We start from the raw sequence: 11,627 nt of genomic DNA, 5'->3' as shown, positions 1-11,627 counted from the left end.
AAGCAAAAGTACAAAATGAACAGGTTTATTGAGTTGAAGTCATGGAAAGCAGGATACAACCCCTGATGGCTGGGCTGTTTCCTTTGACCAGACACAGAGAGGCAGAAAGTTGTATGACCTCTGATTGAAGTGGTGCATGGGGAGGATATTGATGACGTGTGATGAACTGATTGGAATTCTCTGTGTGTGCAAACAGGAAGGGGAGTTGCAGTTAGGGCTGAAGAAGAAGCAGGAAGTGGTCAGCATTCCCACTTTGGCTTCTGCTATGTTAGACCACTACCACAACTGTACAGTAATTTATACTAGGGCAAGAACCTTTCATTCCCATCTTTGTTTTGTTAGGAAAAGGGTAAAGTCTCTCTCGTACCACTTCCTGCTGAAAAAGGCACTATATTGGGATTTAGGAAGGTTGACGGGATGACAATTGATGCCCACGTAGAAGCTGGTACCAGGTGTTTTAGCCAAGACAATTTTATCCTTGGTGAATGCTTACATCCTAGATTGGAGAAACAGAGACAAGGTGTTATGAGGAGGCAGGACACTATCATAATTAAAGGAGCCAGGAGAGGTAGGAGGGAAAGTGCCTTTGATCCAAATGTGTTGTTCCATCAGGGCCATGGTGAGCAAGAATCTGAAGAATAAGCATGGAGTTGGGAGGGGTTGGGAGGTAATTATTTCTCCATCTTGAAGGGTAAAAGTTAAAAGTGTAGGTAGGACTTGTCCTTGATCCAGGAATTGAGCTGGAAAGAATAAGAAGCATGAGAAATGTAAGGTCTGATGGTTGAATTAGGTTTGGGAAATTATAGAGTAGGAGTGGGGAGGGCCGTGGCTGTGTCACTAAAAGTGACACGAGATCTTAGACCACAGGAGTCTCATGTTTCACTAAACAGCTGAGGGTGGAGAGAACTAAGATAATTACAGTGAAAAAATTAACTAATAGAATGTAAGGGATCGGGATACCAATAGGATAATAAAACATGACCTAACCTGAAAATTGTGGCTGTGGGGCCTTGGTGAGATGGAGACGGGAGATAGGAGATGAGATGACCACTCAGGGTGTTTAGAGTCAGGGGAGTTAGGGCTAGGAGTGTATTACTTAGCTTGAGTGATGTGGAACCAGGATGGCAGTCCAGTGATCTTGACCACCATTGAAGTTCTGAGGAAGACCAGGTAGGGGTTACTCTATTTTAGTGGTAGTCCTGTTGAGAGATCTGAGGAATAAAGACTGGACCATTATCTGACTGGATACTCTGAGGTAGACCAAATCTTGGAGTGATTTTTTTGTAACAAGGCTTTAGTAACTGTATCAGCAGTCTCCCTGGTTGTGGGAAAGAGTTTTATCTATCCTGAAAAAGTACAAACAAAGGTGAGAAGATAATTGAGATTTTTGTGGCAGGGCATGTGTGTAAAATTTATCTGTCAGTCCTGACTAGGGGTGTGTCCCTGAAACTGATGAGTAGGAAAGGAAAGAGGTGGTATGTGTCCCTGAGGAGAGGTTCTAATAAAGAGATGACAGGTGTACATTGTTAAGACCTGAGGGTGTCATAAAGCACAAAAGAATCCTGACAGTCAGGATGTGGGAGGGATGGTAAAAAAGGCATCTTTAAGGTCTAGTACTATGAAGTGAGTGGTGGAAGGAGGGATATGAGAGAACATAGTACAAAGGTTTGGCACCATTGGGTGAACTGGGGTAACAGCATCATTGACTACCCTAAGGTCTTGTATCAGACTATAGGACCCATTAGGCTTGAGTATCAGGAGAATGGGAGTATTGCAGGGTGAATGAGTAAATTTAAGAAAACTATTGTCTAAAAGATGCTTGATTATAAGTTTAAGTCCCCCTAACTGTTTGTGAGCTATAGGATATTGGGGAACGCAAGGGAAAAATGAGAGATCCCTGAGACGAATTAAAATAGGTATGACATGTGTAGCATGGATGGGGTTGGAGGTATCTTAAACTATGGGATTGACCAGAGAAGAAGGGAGAGGAGGGGATGGCTCTCAGTGCATTGTGAGAGTGTGGGGAGGGAGAAGGTAAAGGAGGAGTTAAGCTTTTGAAGAAGATCCCTATCTAAAGGGGTGTGGGACATGTTGGAATTACTAGAAAGCTATGGGTAAAGAAAAGAGTCTGGAACCTGCATGGAATAGGCCCTGTCTATAGGGCCTGTGTATGTTGGCCATCAACACCCACTATAGAGACTGAGGACTTAATACAATGGCCTGAAAACTCAGGAAGAACACTATATATGGCCTCCATGTCTACAAGTACAGAAAAGATCTTACTTGAGATCTCCAGTGAGACTTGGGGCTCTGAGGATACCTTAATTGGGGACTGTGGGCCCCAAGATCCATCAATCTTCAGCAGCAAGTCCAAGTAGATCAGTCAGTGATGAATGCAGTGGTGACAAGGTCTCCTGTGAGGGCAGGGATTTAGAAGATGGCTTACCTGCTCTCTGGCAGCTAGGACAGTTGCTCTTTCAATGCCCTTGAGACTGCATGGTGGGGGAGGCATTCTCTTGCCCAGTGTTCTTTTTGTTGCACTTGAAGCATGGGCTGAGAGGGGCTCAGGAAGCTTTACCTTGTCTCAGTTTACCTGTCTCAGAGCTCCAAGTGTCATGCTAAAAAATCAGATTGTTATTACATTTTTTTATTTTTATCTCTGTTGAAAACATGAAAAACCATATTAAGAAGATCTCCCTGTGGGGTTTGAGGGCCAAGTTTAGCCTTTTGTCTTGGCATCTGGAAGGAGGTATCTCTCTCCTCCATGGTCATAAGATATCTGGTCCTCTGTGCTGGCTACTTTGAGGCCCTAGCCCTGTCTGACTGCCTGTAATATTTTTAACTGTCTGACTGCCTATAATATTTTTAACTATAACCTTTTTTCTCTGAAAAAGGAACCTGAACTGCCATGAGGGATAATGGGCAGTGACCAATCTGGCTTCTTCAGATCGAAGGGGTTGAAGTTGTTGAATAGCAGTCATGGATACTCTGCAGAGCTTTTAACTAGAGGCCCTCAGTAGATAGCAGGCATTTTCATCTTGGGTAGGCATACAGCTTTAAGTCTAAAAGAGATAAAGGCAAAGAATCAATTAAGAATGCAGGAGCCAAATAATAGAATCAATGGGATAATTTATGAGTATAATTTTTAATAATGGCTTTCCATAAGGCGGATAAGGATAAGGGCCAGGGAATTTTAGAAACTGACATATCATTCATTTATCATACACACAGTTAGATTTTACAGTTGTATAAGTACCTCCCTGTGTTGTTAGAATGTCTGCTGTCATCTGATTTTGGAGGATAGCCTGCTTTATTAATTTTATCTTTTTTTATTTAAGAGAATTGAGTTGCGGTGTCATTTAAGGCCAGTTGACTATAATTAATTATGGCCCCAATATGCATCATACAATTTTTTTCTGGAAAAGATCTGGTGGATCTCAGTAAAAGTCTAAAAGGAATTTTATAATTATCTCTTTAGTTGTTGAACATCCCAAAGAAAAGATTGATAACAGTACAGTGTAGTAAATTCAGTAAGCTTAACACAGACCATTAAATGGAACTAGTATTTTCTATTAACCATGGGTGTTTTAACATTTGAGCACTTAAATTTGTGACATTGTTTGGACTGCTAAATATTTAAGCACTCATGAATGTTATATATGTTTATATGTTAGTGCACATATAAAAGGGACCTTAGAGAGCCATCTTGCCTCTTCTGCCATAAAAGAACATGTGAGAAGATGGCACTTATGAATAAGAAAGTAGGTCCTCATCAGATACTGAATCCATTAGCACTTTGATCTTGGATGTTCTAGCTTTTAGAACTGTAGAAAATAAATCCCTAATATCTGTTGTTTAAAAGTCACCTAGTTTATGATATTTTGTTGCAACAGATTGAATGGACTAAGAAACATCTACAGGGAACAGGAAATTTAAAACACTGGGAAAGAATCCATAGAACTTTATGCAAGTGAAAAATTGTGAATAAAATTAGAAAACTCAGTGGAAATACTTAAGAGCAGATTAGATGTAGGCAAAAATAGTGAATTCAGGGAACATAAATTCTTAAGGAAAAAGCTGTGAAATATGAAAAGATAAGAGAAAAGGAGGTGTAAATCATTTAATCAGAGATTAGTAGGAGAGGAAAGAAACAATATATGAAGAGATACTGGGTAATTATTTAGTATAAATGAAATAGAGACACCAATATCTTGATTCAAGATGCTCAATGAAATTTGAGTATTGTAAATAAAAGGAAACTCATACTTACACACATCATAAAGAAACTTCAGGGTGTCATGGCGTCAAAGTGCTTGCCCCTAGCACATTGTGGAGAGGACCTTTGCTGGATGGCATGTTTTCTGTGACTTCTACAAGCTATAGCCTGTACAGGAAAGACCGTAAGAGACACTCAAGCTGTGCAATGGAGTCGGTGACCTCTGATGATGTGATGTGGCTGTGAACTTCACCTCTGAGGAATGAACTTTGCTGAATCCATCCCAAAAGAAGCTCTACAGAAATGTAATGAGGGAAACCTTTAGGCACATGGTGACTACAGGAAGATGCTTGGATAACCAGAAAGTGGAAGAAGACTACAATAACTATTGTAGAAATCTAAGAAATAGAGATGTTGAGAAATGCCATCAAAATAAAACTTGCAATCAGCATAACGAAAGCTTCCTATGGACTGAAGATGCTAATGTCCATATGAAAATATCTGGTTTAAAGCCAACTAAAAGTCTAGCTAGTGGAAGACCCCTGATAGGGCATTTTTCCCTAAATGTGCCCATCAGAACTCCCACTGCACTTAAGCCAGATAAGTACTTGGAATCTGAAGAGAAGCTATTAAATTGTAATGAAAATTTTGAAAACTGTAATGACTTCCAGTTCATTCACAATCATGCAAGTACAGAGGCTTTCAAGAAACCTTATGAATATGTGATCAGTATGAGAAATCCTGCTCTGGTCTTAGGGAAAGAATTCATGTTAGAGACAAGACCTTTGTATGTCAGAAATATTTGAATATTCAGATCTATCAGACAAATCACAACAGGGGTATACCCTCTGAACAAAAGCGATCTAGGAATGCTTTCAGCAAGGAAGAATTCAGATGAAGGAGAAACAATATGTATGTCAGCAATGTGGGAAGGGTTTCACCAGCAAGAGTGATTGTCAAATACATGAAAGAATTCACATTGGTGAGAAACATTATGTATGCAAGCTATGTGGGAAAGCTTTTGGCACACAAAAGAACTGTAAAGACATGAAAGAAATCACACTGGAGAGAAACCCTATGTATGTAAGCAATGTGGAAGAGGTTTCAGCACCAACAGTCACTATCAAAGACATGAAAGAGTTCACACTGGTGAGAAACCCTATGTATGTAAGTAATGCGGAAAAGGTTTTAGCTCAAAGAGTTATGGTAAAATACATGAAAGGATTCACACTGGAGAGAAACCATATGTATGTTTGCAATGTGGGAAAGCTTTCAGAACAACTTATGGTATTCATGATCATCAGCATCTTCACACTGGGGAAAAACCATATGTATGTAAGCAATGTGGGAAACATTTCACCTCACAGAGTCATTGTAAAATACATGAAAGGGTTCACACTGGAGAGAAACCCTACATATGTAAACAATGTGGGAAACATTTCACCAGAAACAAGGATTGTCAAATACATGAAAGGATTCACAGTGAAGAGAAACCCTATGTATGTAGGCAATGTGGGAAAGGATTCAGATCACAGATTTGTTGTAAAATACATGAAAGGATTCACACTGGAGAGAAACCATATGTATGTAAGCAGTGTGGAAAAAGTTTCATCAGAAACAGTCACTGTCAAAGACATGAAAGAATTCATAGTGGTGGGAAACCATATTTATGCATGCCCTGAGGGAAAGCTTTTAGAAGAAGTGATGATATTCGTGAACATAAACATCTTCATACTGGAGGAAAAGCATATGTATGTAAGCAATGTGGCAAAGGTTTCACCAGAAACAGTCTTTATCCAATTCATAAGAGAAATCACACTGGTGAGAAACCTTATATATGTAAACAGTGTGGTAAAACTTTCAGTGCACACAGTACTTTTTGAAGAAGGAATTCACATGGAGGAGAAACCCACACTATGCATGTACTCAATGTGGTTTCATCAGAAACAGTAATTGTCAAGTACCTGAAAGAACTCACACTGGAGAGAAACACTATGTAAAAAATGTGGGAAAGATTTCAGCAGTTACAGCAGGTGTAAAATAAATGAAAGAATTCACACGGGGAGAAAGCTTAGACATGTAAGCAATGTGGCCATCTTTAGATGTGATCATCAGTGCCAAACACATGGAAAACATTACACTACAGAGAAAACATGTATGTATTCAATGTGGAAAAGCTTTCAGCAGACAGTCATTGTCAAAGGCATGAAAGGACACACTGGAGAAAAACTATACACATAAGCAGTTTGGAAAAGCTTTTGGCACACATAATTATTGTCAAATACATGAAAAAAACTACAATGTAAAAACCCAATGAATGTAAGCAGTGCAGACTAGGATTTATTAATTCTTTATATAGACATTAAGAAAGTCCTTGGGAAGAAGCCCTATGTACTTAAGCAATGTGGAAGAGATTTCAGTACACATATGTTTTCAAATACATGATTGTATGTATTTTCTGTCAAATCTACAAGAGTCAGTGGAAAGAAAATGTATATGTAAGCTTATTTTGAAAATCCTGTGAAGATGTTTCATATAGTAGAAACTTGTATAACAAAGGATAATTTTAATTTGATGCTATACTTCATCCTGATACATTTTTTAAAAAAAAATTTTTTATTTAAAGAGAAAAAAACAAAAGAAAAACAGTAAAAGAGTACAAGTAATACAGAATTTCAAAAAAATAAACAGTAAGAAATCACTAATTAATAAATTATATATTGTCATCTTAGAAATAGTTGTTCAAATTACAAAATTAAAGTATACAAAGTGGACATTCAAACAATAAGATTACAAACAGTTCTGTTCAATGATCCAACAAAAATGTAATAATATGTTTTTCTATCTTACACACTTAAATATACATGCAGTTATATCCTTTAGAGCACTTTCTTTTCCTCTCTTTTTTACAATAACAATTACACATTTTGGGTTTTATTACTCCCACAGTTCTTATTACTATTTTTGAAGAGAATAAAACCAAATGTGACAAGACAAAACAGAGTCAGTTAGAACAGAAGGATGGACATAGTACATGATGTAAAAACAGAATACCAGGTGATCAACAATGGTTACCATAACGCCTCTTGCTATCTTAAAAAGAGTTGTCTATATCATCAGGTATAATAGAATTGAACAAAACCAATAAAACCTAAACATTGGAGACCTTACAGGACTTCAAAAGAATATAATAGTCAAACCATAATGGGCATCATAGTGAATCTTATTGTCTTCAAAGTAGTTGCCTTTACCCTCAGACTTGATACTATCAAACAGAATAGAGGGGCTGGGGATTTAGCTCAGCAGCATAAGTGTCTGCCTTGCAAGCAGGCAGTTGTGAGTTCGATCCCCGGTACCGATAAAAAGGCAAAAGACAAAAAAAAAAAAAAAAACAGAATAGAGTAAAATCAGTCACAACAAGACGGTGATAGCAACACAGGGGTTCAAATCAGGTTGATAGGAAAACAAAAATGTTACTATAATATATCTCGCTATTTTTAAATTTATTTTTCACTTAATTAAAAAATGATTAAAAAATATCCTGATACATATTTTCAATTAAAAAGAAGAAACTTCAAAAACAAAGAGATTTACTAGAAGCTGCAGAGGAAAAGACAGCTTGCTTTCAAAGATGTTAAAAATGTCATTTTACTTCTAAAGGTAACATGGAAATCTAAAACGCAGTGGAATATCATCTTCAAGTCACAGAAGATACAGTAATTCCCAACTTGGAGTTTCACATCCATGAGGATCGAGTTACAGAAACAAACAAACAAACAAACAACAACAACAAACCTTTATCAAATGGAAAGTTTTCCAGTAAACCTTTCTCCCAAAGAAAATGTACTGTGTATACTTCAGGTAGAGGTAATCAGGAGGTGGGAGGAGTGAGGTGGGAGAGCTGTGGCCTCAGCAAGTAACCGCAGCACCGCCTCTGCCCGCCCCACCCCTCGTTGGCCTCGCAATCTCACTGTCTTGCTGGAGCTGAAGGTGCGGGACCCTCCAGCCTCTCCGCCTACACAACAGGATACAACTGCTATCTCAAAAGGAAAGTCGAAGGAGGTGATATTAATGCACATCCGTCAGAAAAAGCACTTGCTATTCAATATGAAGCAGAAGCGACGTTCTTGAAGAAATAGGCCATCTCATTCTCATGTTGGGAGGATTGGAAAAACAAAAGGATTCTTCCAAAGGGTCTCAATGCTAACACAGGTGCAACTTCTATGACATGGAAGGTCATTGAATGTAAACTTATTTATACGTAGAAATGAAGTTAAACAGCTGTTGTACTATCTGCAGAAGTGCCCCAATTCATCATCAGGAAAAGAAAAAGAAAAAAACAATCAAGCACACCTAAGAGTCCACTTCCTGTTGAAAGAATGGATATTGACCGAGTTGACAAAAATTAATGACTTGGGTACCATCTCGAGTTATGGTATGAAGGCTTTCCTGACAGGGTTCGAGGCTCTGCTCTGACCCTGCAGCTTCCACCAAATCCTGGTCAGTTGGAAGAGCTGTGATTGCATGAAACTACCCCTGTGCACCAGCAAGGTCCTGAGAAAAGACTGACCGCAAGGAACAAACAGAATGCACGTTTCTTCTCTTTCTCCCCAGCTTTTCTGAGTCTCATTATATAACTGGAGGACTGTTTGTGCATGTCATTGATTGTGAGTCCTTGAAAACCAAACCCTGGGAAAGTACTCTCAAAACTTTAAAAAAAAATAACAGGGACTGCAGTAAAACAAGAACAGCACTAGAGTTTCTTTGTTTCTGAATCTGGCTGAGGATACTTGTCCAGAACTGAAGATGAGGATTAAGAACATAGTTCCCATGTTGGCAAAAGCTCTTCATTGGAGACAGTTTTGAGCTGCCTATTTTAGTTATAACATTCTTAAAGAAACTCAACATTTTAATGGAGAAGAAAAATGATGTGACAGAAATATTGTTGAAAAGCTGGTAAAACAGATACCAAGTGAGCATGAAGATTTACTGAATATCACTCTCTCTCTGGCTTTTACTAAACCTGCCCTGTGACTCAGGACTGAGCAATAAAATGGCATAAACTGGACTTCTACAACTCATGATACCCCTAAGCAATCAAAACTGCAAACAAACAGCAATATGTGTGCTTTACCACAAAAGCATGGAAGATTGCTTTAAGTCACAGTCTGAGTATACTGACTGTATATACACTGCCTGTATACCACAGTTAATAAAGAGGAATGAATTGATTTGTAACTCATTTCTGTCTACATTAGTCTTGCTGCTAACAAGAAGAATGTACAGCTGACCTCCTGTACCTCCAGAGGAGTACATTATGTACTCTCTGGTGCAGAAAAGAGCTCTGAAGTTCAAGATCCATTGTTGATGAAAATGACTGGAAACATTTCCCAGAATAGTGGACCAGCTAAAATTTTATTGATTATTTTGGAGAACTTGAAGCTCATATTTCTAATGATGTTTAGGTGGAGTTTGTGATTGAATCTAACCATTCCAAACATGCACTGGGAGCTAATTCTTAAGGAGTATAAGTTGTTTCCATACTTTGAGGATAAATTAAAACCAGCTGTTATAGAAGATGACCTTGTTTTAGAAGGAATTATAGGGATTATAACTGTAAGTATACATGACTCTTGTGCTGACTACATTGCTAGCTAATTCTCAGATAATTCTTGTCCTCACTGAACTGCTAAATGCTCAAGAAGATGATGAATTTGTGTGTTGGATAACTTATGTCTTCTACCAGATGGTTTTCCACTAAGCCATCAGAGATGCCATAATCAAGGAAACACAGGCTCTAGCATATCTAACAAATTTAATTCATGATAAAAATAATAGAATCTGAAAGGTCTGTGGTAATATTGTACACCAGCTGTGATAGTGGAATATGCTGAAGAATGGACTAAGAAAATTCAGAAGGAAATCTTTGCTTGCATAACTCTCAGTAGTCAGAGATGGTAGAGAGTCATCAGATGGATGACAGTGGGCAGTATTTGTATGGTGATGATCAAACTGAGCCTTGTATCTACAAAGAGATGTTTTCAAAAGACCTGACTGTTTTTATAGCTCAAATGGATTAGTTGCCCCTAAAGGAACCATAAGTTCAAATTTTCTCAGAGGCTATCACCTTTGGAACTGAGATGTAGTTGGATAGCATTCATTTGCTAGTAGCCTTGGAATGGGTAGCTTTGGCCAACCAGCTGGTGTTCTTGCTTATGGATTTTGCACTACTGTGGCTATGAATCTTGATAAAATTGCCCCTTCTCGGTGTACGCTCAGCTGGGAAGAAATCTTTGTGGTCTGGGTTAACTTTAACCTTGGCCTAATAATGCATGTTGACACTATTATAAGTTCCTTATTTTTCCCTGTTATTTGCTGCGGATTGACTTCAGTGCCTTTAGTCTCTGCTGAGTACAGTTGATGCTAACACTATTCACTCATCCAGCTACTTTTCAATGCTGAATAACATTTTCCTTGAGACTCAAAAGTGAATGCTGAAAAACTATTAGACTGGAAAACTACAGTACATACATCAGGTGGAAGCTCTGACCTTTGGAAAGAGAGTGGGCTTCCATTTAGGAAACCTGACCCTGGGATTCTGTCTTTTCTCTTTTTCCTTTTTTTGTTTCCTGTCAGTATCTCTTTTCAAAAGTGCACAAGGAAGCTTTAAAGCGTAAGTATATTTCAAATGATTATGGGTAGCACAATGCCTGCCTGCAAAAAACTTCATCTTTAGTTTACATTTATGAATTTTGGACCAATGTAAGGCAGAAAATTATAAAAGATTAACTTTTTTCTCTATATTCCTCTAAATGTAAGTTAAAAAGTAAAGAGACAAGACCTCAAACTTGGTTTCATAGTAAGGGGAAAAAATGAACAGATATTCCATCTAACAATATGTGGCCCTTTTTTCTTCCCTCTTCTGATCCTTATAAGTCTATGGTGTTAATTAACAGGAAAACCCTGCAAAGACTACTGGAAGATAGTATAGATAACCATAAAAATAACTATGACTTCAAGAACACCAACAGGAAAAAAAAAAAAAAACAGTAATGAAGGCAAACAATTAAACAGAGGGGAAAAGTAAAGAACCAACATGACAAAACTAAGCCAATATATATCAGTTATAACCATTAATGTAAATGGTCTCAATTCATGAATTAAAAGAAACAGACTGGCAGAGTGGATTAAGAAACAATATCTAACCATTTGTATACAAAAAAATCCCATCTAACCCAAAATGAAATTCATAGGCTGAGATATCAATGGATGGAAAACAATACTTCATGCAATAGGAACCCTCCAAAAAGGAAGGATACTATTCTGTTTGCAGACACTCTGAACTTCAAACTAAGAATGAGCAAAAGAGATAAAGGTCATTATATATTAGTTAGGGGAAAACTTCAAGAGG

General features: G+C 37.9%; 1 pseudogene; it reads left to right on the top strand.

Moving 5' to 3' along the window:
• Window positions 1-417: 417 nt before the first annotated feature.
• LOC100725384 (kinesin-associated protein 3-like) lies at window positions 418-10,637 on the top strand (annotated as a pseudogene).
• The last annotated feature ends 990 nt before the right edge of the window (window positions 10,638-11,627 follow it).

Source organism: Cavia porcellus, unplaced genomic scaffold (genome assembly GCF_034190915.1).
Source record: "Cavia porcellus strain 051 isolate PalLab524CR breed Dunkin Hartley unplaced genomic scaffold, mCavPor4.1 scaffold_15, whole genome shotgun sequence".
Taxonomy (NCBI): Eukaryota; Metazoa; Chordata; class Mammalia; order Rodentia; family Caviidae; genus Cavia; species Cavia porcellus.
The sequence above is the reverse complement of the archived record's forward strand: the minus strand, read 5'-3'. Positions and strand labels throughout refer to the sequence as shown.